This window comes from Hyperoodon ampullatus (assembly GCF_949752795.1).
Source record: "Hyperoodon ampullatus genome assembly, contig: SUPER_X_unloc_1, whole genome shotgun sequence".
Lineage (NCBI taxonomy): Eukaryota > Metazoa > Chordata > Mammalia > Artiodactyla > Ziphiidae > Hyperoodon > Hyperoodon ampullatus.
The window spans coordinates 8,541,595-8,561,505 of NW_027641097.1; positions in this window are offsets into that span (position 1 = coordinate 8,541,595).

Consider the following 19,911-nt stretch of genomic DNA (forward strand, 5'->3'; position numbering starts at 1 on the left):
ACTGTGTGAAACAGGAGGTTAAAGGTGCTGATTCTCCAAGTGGGGAGATTGTTAGCAATTTGGCTGGAATGGCGAACCCCAGCACCAGGAGATCAAAAATGAGGTGCATTTTAGACCCCTTTTCTGATCACACGGTGTACATTCGTCTCGGTCTCCCAGGCATGTTTTTGCTGTCAGAAGATTCCCTTGAACCTGCAGATTTGGGACCCATGGAATGGGAATCAGGCAGTATTTCTTTTAAAGGTCTGCATTTCCTCACCCAGCCTCTCTAACATCTCTTAGCGTGCATAGCTTCCAGCCTTATATATCATCCTGCTGTGGGTCTACATGTGTTCAATCCATGTTACATCATAGCCCTTCAACAAAAGTTGTAAGAAATTTTGTCTGTCTCACTGTTTTTCTAAATATTTTTAAATTTATTTTTATATTGTTTACAGCTGATTTTCAAAGCTCTGTTTTTTGCTGCTGTAGATCCACTTGATTCATGTACCGTGAGACAACAATAAATCCTTTTTCAGATGCTTACCATTCATATGTATTATTTTCAGTGACTTGAGTGGGCTGAGTGCAGTTCTTTGAGGTACCGTGTAGGCCTTGTCAGTTATTCAATATGGTACTTGGAATGGTATCTTTGCTAATTTCAACCTTCTGGATAATACCTCAACCTTCCTCACCTTTCCCATTTAGCAGCCTTATGTCTATTTTCTACATATTTGACTATGTTTCTGTTTTGTAATTTATTTCATGTGTAGCCATTTTTTATTCCACCTTTAAGTGATATCTTATGATATGTGTCTTTTTCTTTCTGACATACGTCAGTTAGAATGATCGTATGTAACTCCTCCAGAATTGTTACAACTGGCCTTATTTCATTGATTTCTGGATGAGTAATATTCCACTCTACATAAGTACCCCACCTCTTTTATCCATTTTATCCTTCCAGGGACATTTAGGTTATATCCAAGTTGAGGCCCTTTATAACAGAGAGGTGGTAAACGTTGGGGTGCCTGTTTTCTGTCGATTTTTGTTTTTCCCAAGGTATACGCCCATGAATGCAAGTGCCCTATGCTCTGTAGCTCATTTTTTAGATGTTTTAGCAAACACAATACACTTCTCCAGAGTGGCCGTTGGCAAATTACATTTCCACTATCAGCCTCACAGGTCTCCCTTTTCTCCTCACCCTGTCCTGCATTTCTGGTGTTTACATTTTATGTGGATGGCCCTTCTGACTGATGTGAAGTGATACATTTTGTAGTATTGATTTCCAGTGCCCACCTGTTTTGTTGGATAAAATGTGTGTATGGCCTTTACTTGAATATATTCAGAAAAAATGCATACGCCCTTTTTGGCCAACTGCATCATTGGAGATGTTCAGCCCCTTTTCTTGTGCTTTAATGGGGAGTCCTTTCTACCTCTTCAAATCTGTTTCCTGCCACTCTCCCTTGCTTACAAGTCCTTTTCTGTGACTTACCTCAAGACATTTTTTGACAATAGATATTTTCAACTCTGCAGTTTCATGAATTTTAGTGACCCTGAGTTCCATATTTCAACTTGTGTTTTTGGAAACTGGACACAAAACAGCGGGATTTCCTCTAGTCCTATTCTGTTTCCATGGGCAATTCTAGCCTTTGATGAATTTGTCTTCCATATTGGAAATTAGAGTGGCATGTGCCTGTCCAAATACCTAGGACTTGTCTCTAAATTTTTCTCATCCTTCCGCTTCATCCTCTGGACAAATTCCAAACTGTGTGCAACACATGTTGACGGTGCTGATATCCCCAAGTGAGGAGATTGTTAGGAAAGATGCTGGAGGGGTGAACCCGAGCACCAGGCGATGAGGAGATGAGGTGCCTTTTCCAAACTGTTTCCGATCAAACGGTGTACCATCCTCTATGTGTGACAGGCATATTTGAGCCATAGGAATGGTCCCGTCCATGTAAGGAAAACACCAGGGATTTTTCCAAATCAGTGCCTCCCCGAACCCCAAACTGGGGAATTTTTGAGCTACGGCTACACATATGTCCATTAAGGGCCTTGGGAAATAGGCAGAGTCCAAACTTTAGATGATTGAAATCTTCAGAGTCAGAAGTGCTCACCATCGGCCTTGCTTAAGTTACATTTTATCTGTCATTGATAGATGATGTCAATAAAAATATCTATTCTTTTTCAGATTATTTCCCCATATAGGTTATTGCAAAATATTCAGTGTAGTTCCCTGTGCTATACAATAGTTCCTTGTTGATGATCTGTTTTATACATAGCAGTGTGTATGTGTTAATCCCAAACTGTTAACTTATCCCTTCTCCTACCTTTCCCCTTTGGTAATAATAAATTATAAGATTTTATACTTCTCAGAAATGGGGAAGCTGAAAGAGAGGTATCATTTTCAATGGAAAAACATTCAAAACAAGATTGAAGCTTCAGCCAAGATTATTCGATGTACATCCTTGGGAATAAATCACTTCATTTCTCTAATGTTGACCTGACAAATAAGACAGACGTCTTCACTGAACTTGCTTATAACAAAGTGATGGAAATATTAAATGTAAGTCTTAGAAACATCTTATTTTACCCGAGCCTTATACACTGCTCTAGGTTGACTACAGTTTGGCTCACACATCTGTTCATTGAAGTTACAATGTTCTCAATTTCTGTTACTGATCCTCCAGAGTGGACCCCAACAGGAGTCCCCGTGCCCAGTGTCATTGGAGCCAACAGATCAAGACTGAGTTTGGTTCAGAAGCAAAGGAAACTTTATATTTTGAAAACAGAATGGAGAGATGAGAGCGTGCACTCCCCCGTGGGCTGTGGGCTGGGCTGCTGTGTAGGGATCCTGGCAGCGTCAGCAGGAAGGAGGGGATGGAGCTCTTGAAGGCTGGGTTGGCTGCAGCTCAGGCTCTATGTCGCAGAGTCTGCATGGGACCCCACTAGCTGAGGTGTCGACCCAGCCATTCTGCACTAGGAAATCGGGTCTGAAGTGCCGGGTGTGGGACCTCTGCATGCGGAACCCTAGGAGCACGTGAAATTAGACAAAGCACAGAGGAAAAACAGGTTAGACTTTATTTTATTGCCCAGATTCTCTTTTTATCTCCCAGGAATTTTTAATGAACGTTGCCGGAGATGAACACCTCGTCTGCTTTTTGTCCCGTTGCTCATTCTTGGGGTGCTGAGGGTGCAGACCCCTCTTTTGTAATGCTTCATGCTGAGGTGGGTGCCCTCATACACGGGGGGAGGGGCCAAACTTCTCCCCAGGATCCTCCAGGTGAGGTTGATTGTCCCCAGGGCTCCTGCCTCACTGGGCTTCCACCTAAGCACCAGCATTGGAAGTGTTATAGATTCTAATGACCTTTAAGGGTCCAGGAAAGAGATGCACAGAGATGCTGCGGTGGCAGGTTTCACCCCACCCCACATTTGTTCGGCGACCTTACGCTGACGGTTTTTGCCAGCCTAGATGCACTGACCAGTAGTCTGTGCTTTCTTTAATTAGGTCCCTGAATTAATGTACAAACAGCATCATGTGTCAGATCCCTGCCCGCTCAACTCCGAGACAGTCCAGGTTCGGTGGTGATCCAGGACCATGACGTCCACTGAGTCAACGGCCTTTTGAAGTAGCCAGCAGTCCAGCCGGTCATATTGGCCACCATCACCGTGGTGTCTGTAGGGTTTTCTATGGTGAAATCGTGATATACGTTTCCTCCGCCAAGCTTGTTATCTCCCTTCTGGGTGCAGTAAGTCCTCCAAGCAGTAGTCTGCTCTTTCGGGGTACAGACTTGTTTTCTGAGAGAAACTCCAGGTCAAGTGATGGTCACACGTGTCTTCTTGGGGGCCCATTGCCCCCGTTTGTCTCTCTGGAGGTTGGAGTTGGAGGGCCTCCTCACTCGAGGTCAGTGTGTCCACAGAGCGTCCCCTGCAACTTCAAGGCATGATGGGTGGTTAGGGTCACCACGTGGGGTCCTTTTCCCTTAGGAGGGAGCTGGCCTTGTGGGCTGCTGATTTCCAGCTTTTTAGATACCCCAGTATCCTGGCCTGATGGTGCGGGGGGCAAAGCCCTTGGTGACCATAGTTTATCATACCTGAAGGGCATTCCTGTGTTGCCCCATTTCAAGTGGTCCCAGTTTTTGCACTAAGGCTCCAAGGGCGATTAACCTTTGACCGGGTATGTAAAGGTCAAAGGGTTTAGTTAAATTAGGGAGTTCCTGGGCAAGATTCTGAATTGACTGCTCTTTCCATTCTTGAAAGGCTGCTTCTGGATTCTATTCAAAAGGATCATCATCTTTTCGTGTCAGTGTTTCATGTAGAGGCCCAGCTATTAGACTGTAGTTAGGGATCCAGATGCAGAAAACCTTGGCCTCCCCAGGAACCCCTAAGCTGTCTTCTAGTTTTAGAAGAGGTAAGGCTGCAAATGGCTTCTTCCCTATCCTGGGATGCGTTTCTCCGAATATCTGTGAGAATGAAGCCCAGGCATGTTGCGTTAGCCTTGGATATTTGAGCCTTTTTCTTGGACACCTTCTATCCTTCCTTGGCTATGTAGTTCAGAGGCATCTTTAGTAGGCCTGGCAATCAGAATGTCATCTGCATATTGAAGGAGGGTTCCCTTTTACAGAGGTAGAACTTTTAGGTCTTTAGAGGACATTTCCCTAATGATGGTGTGGGGATTTTTGAACCATTGGGGCAGGACGGCCCAGCATTATTGCTTTTGTTGCATGTTGTGTCCTGCCACTCACAAGCCAAAAATTCTTGTGAATGTGAGATGAATGGAATACAGAAGAAGGCATCATTGAAGTCTAATACAGAATGCCATGGCCTGGTGGATGTTAGAATGAGCAGCAGGGTGTAGGAAATAGGAGCTACTTTATGCATATCCTCGGTGGCTTCACTGACTGTCCTGATATACTTTACCAGGTCTCCAGCAGCCCATGGGGCTCTCGTGGTCAGGCCAATCACAGGATATGGAGCTCAGCTGGGCTGCACACCCCACCGCACATCCCACGGGGCTCTCGTGGTCAAGTCCCTCCCAGGGTGTGGAGCTCACCTGTGCTGCTACCCAGCAGCCCATGGGTCTCTCATAGTCAGGCCCTTACCAGGATACAGAGCTCCCCTGGGCATGTACCCCAGCAGGGCTGGACACACAGGAACCGTGCACATAGCCCACCTTGCAGAGAACCCCCAGCTCACCTGTCGCTCACAGCTGACACAGAAGAACTCAGAGCAGGACTTGAACTAACAAACAGCATCTCTGACAGGTCTGTGACCCTGGGTATCACTCTGTGTGGCCTCCCTCTGCCTGGTCTTCCAGACACATCCACTGAAGTCAGGGCAACAGGCCTCTGTCTCCACCCACCATCACTCCTCTCCCTGACTCCTGGGTTCCTCTCGTTAGGATAGGGTCTTCTTGAAGTTGTTTTCCACTCATGGACCACATAAAATGATAAGAAAATAAGCCGCAGCTGCAGCCCCTTGTCTATCCTGACTCTCAAGAGCCCACACCTGTTCCCTGGGCCTGGCCCGTTTAGCAAGGCTCATTTTCTGCAACTGTGAGCCCCTGAGGGGTGAGGATTGGCTGATTTGGGCAGCCTGACACCGCCTGCCAGCCCTCCCCAGGTGTGCCTGGGTTGAGGTCCATATAAACACCTCTCCAGTCAGCAAGAGCTCCTACAGCTGTGCCTGACGCCATATTCTCTGCCCCGTCAGCAGTGTTGGGGCTGGGGTGGTGGGAGGGAGTGAGGGGCCATGGCTTTGTGGGTGGTCCAGTGTGAGTGGGGCTATGCTGGACTTTCTGCAGGAGTTGCCAGGCTGCCCCCTGCTCAAGAAGAGGATGTGTCACCCATACCTGCCACTGGAATTTCTCCCTAGGCAGAGGTGAGCAAGTAAAAAAGCAGTGGGGGCCGTGGCAGGAGGGGTATCCCAGGCAGGGAAATGGAAAGCTTCCAGAAGATCATCTGGTGCCAGGACCATCCTGGCTGGCCTGCAGGCACCACGTCGGCCTGCATGTTGTCGCTGGTGTGGCTCCACAGCCCTTCCTCTAGGCTTGCAAGTTCTTGTACATATTCAGGTGTTTTACCTGGAAAGGGTGGGAAGATTTCAGCTGCAGCAGGACTGGGGTTCAGCTCACATTTACTCACAGACGCCTCGACATAGTCCCCCAGCTTTTCAATGAGGATTCTCCTTGTGGGGGGGAGCGCTGCTGACTGCGTGGGAGATGATTTCCCACTTTTGACGAACTTAAGAATTTTTTACCACTGGAGCAAGTGCCCTGATACGATTTTCCTCTGTATAACTGTTGGCTTCTCTTTTGTTTTTTTTTTTCCTTTTTTCTTTTTGGTTCAAGGTAGGTTTTATTTATTCCTCTATTTTTTTAATTTAGAGATATAAACATGGAAATAATGCATTAATATAAAGACGTCTATATGAAGGGAAAAACTTTTTTTCTGTTTTATTTTATTAAATGTTATTTATTTATTTTTAATTTTTTAAAATTTATTTATTTCTTTTATACAGCAGGTTCTTATTGGATATCTATTTTATACATATAAGTGTGCACATGTGAATCCCAGTCTCCCAATTCATCCCACCACCACCCTCACATGGCGTTCCCCCCTTGGTGTCCATATGTTTGTTCTCTACATCTGTGTCTCTATCTCTGCCCTGCAAACCGGTTCACCTGTACCAATTGTCTAGGTTCCACATATATGCATTAATATACAATATTTGTTTTTCTCTTTCTGACTTACTTCACTCTGTATGACAGTCACTAGATCCATCAAGGTCTCTACAAATGACCCAATTTCATTCCTATGTATGGCTGAGTAATATTCCATTGTATATATGTACCACATCTTTATCCATTCGTCTGTATGTGGGCACTTAGGTTGCTTTCATTACCTGGCTATTGTAAATAGTGCTGCAATGACCATTGTGGTGAATGTGTCTTTTTGATTTATGCTTTTCTCTGTGTATATGCCCAGTAGTGGGATTGCTGGATTATATGGTAATTCTATTTTTAGTTTTTTAAGGAACCTCCATTCTGATCTCCATAGAGACTGTATCGATTTACATTCCCAACAATAGTGGAAGAAGGTTCCTTTTCTCCACACCCTCTCCAGCATTTGTTGTTTGTAGATTTTCTGATGATGCCCATTCTAACAGGTGTGACATGATACCTCATTGTAGTTTCGATTTCCATTTCTCTAATAATTAGTGATGTTGAGCAGATTTTCACGTGCGTCTTGGCCATCTCTATGTCTTCTTGGAAGAAATGTCTATTTAGATCTGCTTCCATTTTTGTATTGGGTTTTTTGTCTTATTATTGTTGACCTGCATGAGCTGTTTATATATAATGGAGATTAGTCATTTGTCCATTGATTCGTTTGCAAATATATTCTGCCATTCTGAGGGTTGTCTTTTTGTCTTGTTTGTAGTTTCCTTTGCTTTGCAAAAGCTTTTACGTTTCTTTAGGTCCCATCTGTTTAGCTTCTTTTTTTTATTTCATTACTATAGGAGGTGGATCTAAAAAGATCTTGCTGTGTTTTACGTCAGAGTATTCTTCGTAAGTTTTCCTCTCAGAGTTTTATACTGTCCGGTCTTACATTAAGGTCTCTAATCCATTTTGAATATATTTTTATGTATGGTGTTGGGGAGTTTTCTAATTTCATTTTTTACATGTAGCTTTCCATATTTCCCAGCACCACTGATTGAAGAGACTGTCTTATCTCCATTGTATAGTCTTGCCTCCTTTGTCATAGATTAGTTGACCATAGGTGTGTAGGTTTATCCCTGGGCTTTCTTTTTTTCCTTTTACACGTTTATTGGAGTATAATTGCTTTACAATGGAGTTTTGGTTTCTGCTGTATAACAAAGTGAATCAGCTATATATATACAAATATCACCAGATGCCCTTCCTCTTGCATCTCCCTCCCATATTCCATATCCCACCTCTTTATGTGGTCACAAAGCACCGAGCTGATCTCCCTGTTCTATGTGGCTGCTTCCCAGTAGCTATCGGTGTTACATGTGGTAATGTGTTTATGTCCAAGCCACTCTCTCACTTCGTCGCAGCTTACCCATAGCCTTTCCGGTGTCCTCAAGTCCTTTCTCTACATCTGTGTCCTTAATCCTGTCCTGCCACTATGTTCTTCATAATCTTTTTTTTTTTTCTTCATTAGATTCCGTATATCTCTGTTAACATACAGTATTTGTTTTTCCCTTTCTGACTTACTTCACTGTGTAGGACAGATTCTAATCCATCCACCTCAGTACAAATAACTCAGTTTTGCTTCTTTTTATGGCTGAGTAATATTCCATTGTATATATGTGCCAGATCTTCTTTATCCATTCATCTGTCGATGGACACTTAGGTTGCTTCCATGTCCTGGCTATTGTAAATAGAGCTGCAATGAATATTTTTGTACATAACTCTTTTTGAATTATGGTTTTCGTAAGGCAAATGCCCAGTAGTTGGATTGTTGTGTCGTATGGTACTTCTATTGTTAGTTATTTAAAGGAACCTCCGTACTGTTCTCCCTAGTGCCCATATCAATTTACATTCCCACCCACAGTACAAGTGTGTTCCCTTATCTCCAATAAAGGCCTCTCCATCATTTATTGTTTTGTAGATTTTTTTGATGATTGCCACTCTGACTGCTGTGAGGTGATACCTCACAGTAGTTTTGATTTGCATTTCTAAAATGATTAGTGATGTTCAGCATCCTTTCATGTGTTTCTTGGTAATCTGTATATCTTCTTTGGAGAAATGTCTATTTAGGTCTTCTGCCCGTTTTTGGATTGGGTTGTTTGTTTTTGTGATATTGAGCTACATGTGGTGCTTGTAAAGTTTGGAGAATAATCCTTTATCAATTGCTTCATTTGAAAATATTTTCTCCCATTCTGAGTGTTGTTTTTGTATCTTGTTTATGTTTTCTTGTACTGTGTAAAAGCTTTTAAGTTTCATTAGGTCCCATTTGTTGATTTCTGTTTTTATTTCCATTTCTCTAGGAGGTGGGTGAAAAAGGATCTTGCTGTGATTTATGTCATAGAGTGTTCTGCCTATGGTTTCCTCTAAGTGTTTTATAGTGTCTGGTCTTATATTTAGATCTCTTATCAGTTTAGAGTTTATTTTTGTGTATGGTGTTATGGAGTGTTCTAATTTCATTCTTTTATGTGTAGGGGTCCAGTTTTCCCAGCACCAATTACTGAAGAGACTGTCTTTTCTCCATTGTATATCCTTAGCTCCTTTGTCATAGATGAGATAGCCATAGGTATGTAGGTTTATCTCTGAGCTTTCTGTCCTGTTCCATTGATCTGTGTTTATGCCAATCTACATACACTTGATTCCATTATGGAGACATATAAATACATAGGTTTCAAGATTATTACCAGTCAGATATATTCCTCTTCAGTGAATAGGGTGTTTTGTGTCCTGTTCATTGAGAAAGGAGTAGGTCTTGTCTATTACATATTTGTTTTATGGAATGGTATCTGTGCTAATTTCAAACTCTGCTTTTACACATCACCCCACGTCACCTTTCCCCTTAAGGAAGCATAAGTGTGTTTTCTAAATGTGTAACTCTGTTCTCTTTTGAAATTCAGTTCATGTGTAGCCATGTTTACATTCACTCTATAAGTGATATATTACAATAAGTTTCTTTTTCTTTGTGGCTCATTTCCCTTAGCATCATCATACCTAAAGCCACTCATTATGCTGCTCTTGGCCTTATGACATTGATTTTATGTCTGAGTGACATTCCATTGTATATAAGTACCACAACATCTTTATCCATTATTTTCCCTTTCCTGGGATATTTAAAGTGTACCAAAGTCGAGGTTCTTGTAAAGAGAGCAGCCCTAAACTATGGGCTGGCTGTGTTTTGTGGATTTTTAATTTTCCCAAGATACACGCCCATGAGTGGAAGTGTGCTATGCTCTGTAGCTCTGTTTTAGAAAACAACATACAGTTCTCCAGAGAGGCTGTTGGCAATTTACATCCTGTCCATCGGCGTAACCAGGCTCCCTTTTCTCCATGGCCTGTCCTGTATTTGTGGTTTTTACACTATTTGCGGATGGCCCTTTTGACCGGAGGTAAGTGACACTTCTATGTAGGGTGGATTTGCAATGCCTGATGGTTTGCTTGGCCAAAAAGGGTGTATACATTTTTTTCCCGAATATATTCAAGAAAATACACATACTCCCTTTTCGGCCAAGGGCAACATTGTCGAAGTTCTGTCGCTTTTCATGTGCTTTAAAGACGACTCCAATCTACCTCTTGAAATCTGTTTCCTTCAATTCTGCCTTGCTTTCAAATCCTCTTCACTGCCTTACCTCAATATATTTCTGGATGATAGTTGTCCTTTATAACTCTGCAAGTTTGTGAATTGCTGTGCCCCTGATTTCCATTTTTCAACTCGCTTATTTGTGAGCTGGCTCCAATACCGCAGGATGGCTTTAGGCCCTAGTCTGGTCCCGGGGTTGCAGGCTGAGCCTGTGTTTAATTCTTCTTCCTGATGGGAAACTAGAGTGACATGTGCCCATCCAAACACCTGCAGCTAATCTCTCATTTGTTTCCCCTCTTCCTGTTCATCCTCTGCACAATTTGCAAACTGTGCATAACAGGAGGGTAAAGGTGCTGACACTCCAAGTGGGGAGATTTTTAGTAATGCAGATGGAATGGCGAAGCCAAGCACGAGGAAAGGAAAAATGAGGTACCTTTTAGAAAACTTTCCCGATTACAAAGTGTACCATCCACTGGGTTCCCCAAGCATTTCTTAACTGTAGGAAGATTCCCTTAAACCTGGAGAGTTTGGGCCACTAGAATGGGTAGCACACATTATTGCTCTAAGTGGTGTTCTTTTGCTCACGCAACCTCAGCAATCTTGTCAGACCCAAGTGTCCAGTCTTATTTCTCATCCAGCTGTGGATGTAAAGGTGGTCAATCCAGGTTGCATCACAGGTCCTGAACGTAATTTTTAAGACTTTCTCCCTGTTTCGCTGTTTTTCCATTTTGCTTTTGAAATTTATTTTTATAAGGGGGTTTAGCTGAATTTCAGTGCTGTTTTCATGTCATTAGACACACACATGATTCATTTATGGAGACATGAGAATACATATGTTTTAAAATTCTTACTACTCAGATATATTCCTCTTCAATGAATAGGGGTTGTTGAGTCCAGTTCATTTTGCCAGGAGTAGGTGCTGTCTATTATATACTTGGTTTATGGAACGATATCTGTGCTAATTAAGGACTGTGGATTTATGCATCACCCAACCTCGCCTTTCCCCTTAATCAGGCAGAAGTTTGTTTTCTACATGTGTGACTCTGTTGTGTTTGTAATTCAGTTCATGTGTAGCCATGTGTACATTCCCGCTATGAGTGATATCTTATGATAAGTTTCATTGTTCTGTTGTCTTTCCTAACTCAGTTCATGTGTAGCCATATTTACAGGACCTTCATAAGTGATATCTTCTGATAAGTTTCTTTTTCTCTGTGACTTATTTCACTTAGAATCATCGTACGTGAATCCACTCATTTTGCTGCTACTCTCCTTATGAGATTGATTTCATGGGTGAGGAATATTCCATCGTACGTAAGTACCACAATTTCTAAAGCATTTTTGTCTTTCCTGGGATATTTAAGGTGTACCCAAGTTTAGGTTCTTGTAATCAGTGCAGCCCTAAATTTCAGGGTGGCTCTGACTTATTGATTTTCAGTTTTCCCAAGGTATCTTCCCTAGACTGGAAGTGCCCTTGGCTCTGTAGCTGTGTTGTTTACATGTTTTAGGGAACACAATGCACTCCCCCAGAGAGGCAGTTGGCAATTTACATCCTGCCCTTCAGCATAACTAGGCTCCCTGTTCTCCAGGGCCTGTCTTGCCTTTCTGGTTTTTACACATTTTGCGATGTCCCTTTTGACCTGTGGGAAGTGATACTTCTTTGTAGTGCAGATTTGTATTGCCCGCTTGCTTGCTTGGCCAAAATGGGCGTATGCGTTTTCTCCTGAATATATTCAGGAGAACACGCATATGCCCTTTTTGGCCAAGTGCATCATTGTCAAAATTGTGCCCCTCTTCCTGTGTTTTAAAGGCAATTCCAATGTACCTCTTGAAATCTGTTTCCTGTATTCTGGCTCGCTTTCAATTCTGCCTCATCGACTTCCCTCAACAGATATTTGGAGGATTGTTGTCCTTTACTACTCTGCCAGTTTGTGAATTGCTGTGCCCCTGAGCTCCATTTTTCAACTCGTTTTTTGTGAGCTGACCGCAAGTCCAAAACTTTGGTTCAGGACCTATACTGGTTCCCAGCGGGTGGCTGAGATTTTGGTTAATTCTTCTTCCTGACAGGAATTAGAGTGAAATGTGCCCGTCCAAATGCCTAACAGCTATCTTTCATTTGTTCTCCCTCTTTCCTTTCATCCTCTGCCAAATTGGCAACATGTGCGAACCAGTAGTTTAAAGGAGCTGTCTCTCCAAGTTGGGAGATTGATAATAAAGCAGTTGGAAAGTCAAACCAGAGCACCAGGAGAGGGACTATTAGTTAAGTTTTAGAAACATTGCGTATTCACAGTGTGTCCATTCACTATGTTTCCTGTACATGTTATAGCTGTAGTAATATTCCCTTCAACCTGGAGAGTTGGGACCCTTGGAATGTGTGCCACACATAATTGCTTTAAATAGTCTGCATTTGCTCACCGAATCTCACCAATACTCTCAGTCCCACGTGTCCAGCCTTATGGCACATCCAGCTGTCATTGTAGATAGGGTCTTTCCAGGTTTCATCAGAGACCATGAAGGAATTGTACATGACAGTGTCATCACAATACTCCGCAAGCTGCATGAACTTTGTCATCACAATGCTAAATACACTTGTCAACACAATGCTCCCTGACACTTATCGTCAGAATGCTCCTTGAACCCTGTAATGAAAAGGCTCCATTCCTTTTTCATAACAATGCTCCATGCCTTTTCATCACAATGCTCCATGACAGTGTCATCACAATACTCCGCAAGCTTGTCATCAGAATGCTCCATGACCCCTGTCATCACAATGATCCATGACACCTGTCATCAAAATGCTCCATTTCCCTTGTCATTACAGTGCTCCATGACGCTCGTCATCACAATTATCCATGACCTTCTCATAACAATGCTCCACGGCCTTGCGATCACAATGCTCAATGCCCTGGTTATCACAGTGCTCCATGTCCCTTGTCATCACATTTCTCCACGTCCATGTCATCACAATGCTCCATGACACCTGTCATAGCAAGCTCCATGTGCTTTTCATCACAGTGCTTCACGAACTTGTCATCAAAATTCTCAAAAGCCCTTGTCATCACAGTGCTCCATGCCCTTGTCATCACAATGCTCCATGACCTTTGTGATCACAATGCTACAAGACCCCTGTAATCACAATGCACCATGCCCCTTTTCATCAGAATGCTCCATGAGACTTCTCATCACAATGCTCCATGGTCTTCTCATCACAATGCTCCAGGACCTTGTCATCACAATGCTCCATGAATCTAGTCATCACAATGTTCCAAGCCCTTGTCATCAAAATGCTCCATTACCTTTGTCATCACAATCCTCCATGACACTTGGTATCACAATGCTCCATGCCATTGTCATCACAATTGACAATGACATATGTCATCACAATGCTCCCTGACACCTGTCTTCACAGTACGCCATGACCTTGTCATCACAATGTTCCATGCCCTTGTCATCACAATGCGACATGCCCACTCTCATCACAATAATCCATAAATCTTGTCAGAGCAATGATCCATGATCCCTGTCTTCACAATGCTCCGTTACACCAGTCATCACAATGATTCATTACCTTTGTCATCACAATGGTCCAGGCCCTCGTCACACAAGGATCTGTGATCTTTTTCACCACAATGCTCCATGAAATTTTCATCACAATGCTCTGTGTCCCTTGTCATCAAAATGTTCCATGCCTTTGTCAGCACAATGCTCCATGACACTTGTCATCAAAATGCTCCATGCCCAGTGTCATCACAATAATCCATGAAACTTCTCAGACCAATGTTCCATTCCCCTGTCATCACATTGCTCCATGCCCTTGTCATCACAGTGCTCCATGACCCCTTTCATCACAATGCTCTGTGACTCCAGGCATCACAATGCATCATGCCCGATCTCATCACAATGCTCCATGACCTCTGTCATCACAATGCTCCAAACCTTTCTGATCACAATGTTCCATAACACTTGTCATCACAATACCCCATGACGCTTGTCATCACAATTATGCAAGGTCTTCTCATCACAATGCTCCATGACCTTTGTCACCACAATGCTCAATACACTTTTCATCACAATGCTCCCTGACACTTGTCATCAGTATGCTCCTTGAACACTGTCATGACAAGGATCCATGCCTATTTCATCACAATGATCCATTCCCTTTTCATTACAATGCTCCAAGACCACTGTTATCACAATGCTCTGTGACTTCAGTCATCAGAATGCTTCATGACATTTGTCATCACAACGGTCAATGATCTGCTCACACAAAGCTCTGTGACCTTTGTCACCACAGTGCTCCATGAAATATTTATCACAATGCTCTGTGACCCTTGTCATCACAAAGCTCCATGCCTTTGTCAGCACAATGCTCCATGACCCTTGTCATCACAATGCTCGATGTGCGTGTCAGCACAATGCTCCGTAACCCATGTCATCACAATGAACCATGCACTTGTCATCACAATGCTCGACATCCTTGTCATCAAAATGCTCCATGAACCTTGTCATCACAATGCTCCATGCACTTCTCCTCAAAATGCCTACTCACCACTGATATCACAATGTTCCATCACTAGTCATCACAATACTCCCTCACCCCTGTCATCACAATATTCCATGACCCCTGTAATCACAATTCTCCATGCCCTTGTCATCACAAATCTCCATGACACATGTCTTTAGAATGCTCCATTGCCTTCTCATCACAATGCTCCATGCCCTTGTCATCACAATGCTCCAACAACCCTGTAAGCACAATGCTCCATGCCCCTTTTCATCTCAATGCTCCATGAACCCTGTCATCACAATTCATCGTGCCCATCACCATAATATTTTATGCTATTGACATCACAATGAAATCAAAATGCTCAACGACCTCTGTCATCAAAATGCACCAAACCCTTCTGATCACAATGTTCCATAACACTTGTCATCACAATGCCCCATGATGCTGGTCATCACAATTATCCATGGTCTTCTCATCAAAATGCTCCACGATCTTTGTCATAACAATGCTCAATACACTTATCATCACAATGCTCCCTGACAGTTGTCATCAGTATGCTCCTTGAACCCTGTCATGACAAGGCTCCATGCATTTTTCATCACAATGATCCATTCCATTTTCATCACAATGCTCCAAGACCCCTGTAATCACAATGCTCCATGTCATTGTCATCACAAAGCTCCATGACGCATGTCATCAGTATGCTCCATTGCCTTCTCATCACAATGCTCCATGCCCTTGTAATCACATTGCTTCAAAACCCCTGTAATCTCAATGCTCCATGCAACTTTTCATCAGAATGCTCCATGCCCTTGTCATCACAATGCTCCATGACCCTTGTCATCGCAATGTTCCAAGGCCTTGTCATCAAAATGCTCCATTACATTTGTCTTCACAATACTCCATGACCTTGTCACCACAATGTTCCATGCCTTTGTCATCACAATGCACCATGCCCACTGTCATCACAATAATCCATGAAAGATGTCAGTCCTATGTTCCATGCCCCTGTCATCACAATGCTCCATGCCCTTGTCATTACAATGCTCCATGACCCCTGTCATCACAATGCTCCGTGACTCCAGTCATCACAATGCTTCATGACCTTTGTCCTCACAATGGTCCATGCCCTCGTCACACAAGACTCTGTGACCTTTGTCACCACAATGCTCCATGCCCTTGTCATCTCAATGCTCCATGCCCACTGTCATCACAATAATCCATGAAACTTGTCAGACCAATGTTCCATGGCCCTGTCATCACATTGCTCCATTCCCTTTTCATCACAATGCTCCATGACCCCTGTCATCACAATGCTCCGTGACTCCAGTCATCTCAATGATTCATGAACTTTCTCATCACAATGATCCATGCCCTCGTCACACAAGGCTCTGAGATCTTTGTCACCACAATGCTCCATGAAATTTTCATCACAATGCTCCACATCATTTTCATCGCTATGATCCATAAAATTGTCACCACAATCCTCCATGCACTTCTCATCAAAATGCTGTCTCACCACATATATCAAAATGTTCCATCACTAGTCATCACAATACACCCTCACCCCTGTCATCACAGTGTTCCATGACACCTTTCATAACAGTGCTACATGCCCTTATCTTCACAATGCACCATGACCACTGAAATCACAATGTTCCATAAACCCTGTCACAAAATGCTCCATGACCAATTTCATCACAATGCTTCATGACCCCTGACATCACAATGATCCATGCCCTTTTCATCATAATGCTCCAAGACCCCTGTAATCACAATGCTCCATGTCCTTTTCATCAGAAAGCTCCATTACGCATGTCATCAGAATGCTCCATGGCCTTCTCATCACAATGCTCCATGCCCTGTTCTTCACAATGCTACAAAACCACTCTAATCACAATGCTCCATGAACCTTTTTATCAGTATGCTCCATGACAGTTGTCATCACAAGGCGCCATGGCCCTCTCATCACAATGCTCCAGGACCTTCTCATCGCATTACTCCATTCCCTTCTCATCACAATTCTCCATGACCCCTGTCATCAAAGTACTCCATGAATATTTTCAGCCCAATGCTCCATGAACTTCTCTTCACAATGCTCCATGACCCATGTCATCACAATGCTACATGACCCCAGTCATCAAAATGATCCATGCCACTTGTCATCAGAATATTCCATGCGCTTGTCATCCCCATGCTCCATGACCCCTGTAATCACAATGGTCCTTGACGCTTGTCGTCACAGAGCTCCATGACACTTGTCATCACGGTGCTCCATGCCTTTGTCAGCAAAATGCTACATGACATTGTCATCACAATGCTCCATGCACTTGTCCACACAATTCTCCATTACCAGTGTCATCACAATCCTCCATGAACCTTGGGATCACATTGCTTCATGCCCTTGTCATCACAATGCTCCATGATTCTTGAAATCAAAATGATCCATGACCTCTGTCATCACAATGCTCCAAACACTTGTGATCACCATGTTCCATAACACTTGTCATCACAACGCTCCATGATGCCTGCCATCACAATACTCCATGCCCTTGTCATCACAAGGCTCCATTAACTTTGTCATCACAATGCTCAATACACCTGTCATCACAATGCTCCCTGACACTTTTCATCAGAATGCTCCTTGAACCCTGTCATAAAATGGCTCCATGCTGTTTTAATCACAATGCTCCATGCCCTTTTTCTCACAATGCTCCATGCAATTGTCATCACAATACTCCACAAGCTTGTCATCAGAATGCTCCAAGACCCTTGTCATCACAATGCTCCATGATCCCTGTCATCACAATGCTCCATGACACCTGTCATCACAATGCTCCATGCCCCCTTGTCATTACAGTGCTCCATGACGCTCGTCATCACAAATATCCATGATCTTCTCATCACAATGCTCCACGGTCTTTCCATCACAATGCTCCATGACACTTCTCATCACAATGTTACATGCTCTTGTCATCACAATTCTCCATGCACTTGTCATCGCAATGCTCAATGACACGTGTCATAGCAAGCTCCATGTGATTTTCATCACAATGCTTCACGAACTTCTCATCAGAATTCTCAATGGCCCTTGTCATCACAATCCTCCATGCCCTTGTCATCAAAATGCTCCATGCCCTTGTCATCACAATGCTCCAAACCCCTGTCATCACAATGCTCCATTAACTTTGTCATCACATTCCTCCATGCCATTGTCATCACAATGGACCATGACATATGTCATCACAATGCCCCCAGACCCCTGTCTTGACAGTACTCCATGACCTTCTCATCACAGTGCTCCATGCTCTTCTCATCAGAATGCGCCTTGCCCACTGTCATCACAATAAACAATGAAATTTGTCAGACCAGTGCACCATGCCCCTGTCATCAGAATGCTCCATACCCTTGTCATCACAATATTCCGTGACTCCAGTCATCACAATGATTCATGACCTTTGTCATCACAATGGTACTTAACCTTGTCATCACAAGGCTCTGTGACAATTGTCACCAAAATGCTCCATGAACTTTTCATCGTAATGCTCTGTGACTGTTGTCATCACAGTGTTCCATGAATTTGTCAGCACAATGCTCCATGACCCTTGTCATCACAATGCTCCATGTGCTTCTCAGCACAATGCTCCATGACACATGTCATCAAAATGCGCCATGCACTTGTCATCACAATTTTCCACAGCCTTGTCATCACAATGCTCCATAAATCTTGTCATCACAATGCTCCATAAACTTTGTTATCACAATGCTCCATGCACTTCTCATCAAAATGCTCTCTCAGCACTGATATCACAATGTTCCATCACTAGTCATCACAATACTCCCTCACCACTGTCATCACAATTTTGCATGACCTCTGTCATCACAATGCTACATGCCCTTATCATCACAATGCTCCATGACCCCTGACATCAAAATGTTCCATATCCTCTGTCATCAAAATGCTCCATCACCCTGTTCATCACAACGCTCCAAGACCCCTGAAATGACAATGTTCCATAACCACTGTCATCAAAATATTCCATGACACTTTTCATCAAATTGCTCCATGATCCTGTCATCAAAATGCACCATGTCCATCGTCATCATGCTTCATGCTATTGTCATCACAATGAAATCAATATGCTCCATGACCTCTGTCACCAAAATGCTCCGAACCCTTGTGATCACAATGTTCCATAACCATTGTCATCACAATGCACCATGACATAGGTCATCACAATACTCCCTGACACCTGACTTCACAGTACTCCATGACCTTTTCTTCACAGAGCTCCATGCCCTTGTCATCACAATGTGCAATGCCCACTGTCATCACAATAATCCATGAAATTTTTCAGACCGATGCTCCATGCCCCTGTCATCACAATGCTCCATGCACTTGTCATCACAGTGCCCCATGACACCTGTCATCACAATGCTCCGTGACTCCAGTCATCACAATGCTTCAAGACTTTGTCATCACAATGGTCCATGCCCTCATCATCACAAGTCTCTGTGACCTTTGTCACCACATGTGCTCCATGAACTTTTCATCACAATGCTCTGTGACCCTTGTCATCCCAATGCTGCATGAGATTGTCACCACAATGCTCCTTGACCGATGTGATCACAATGTGCCATGGTGTTGTCATCACAATGCTCCACATTCTTGTCATCACAATGCTCCATAAACATTGTCATCACAATGCTCCATGCACTTCCCATGAAAATGCTCTCTCACCACTGATATCACAATGTTCCATCACTAGTCATCACAATACTCCCCCATCCCTGTCATCACAATGCTCCACGGCCTTGTCATCACAAGGCTCCATGACCCGAGTAATCACAATGCTCCCTACCACTTTTCATCTCAATGTTCCATGAACCCTGTCATCAAAACGAACCATGCCCTTCATCATAATGCTTCATGCTATTTTCATCACAATGAAATCAAAATGCTCCATGACCTCTGTCATCACAATGCTCCAAACCCTTGTGATCACAGTGCTCCATAACACTTGTCATCACAACGCCCCATGAGGCTCATCATATCAATTATCTATGCACTTCTCATCACAATGTTCCATGACCTTTGCCATCAAAATGCTCAATACACTTGTCATCACAATGCTCCCTGAC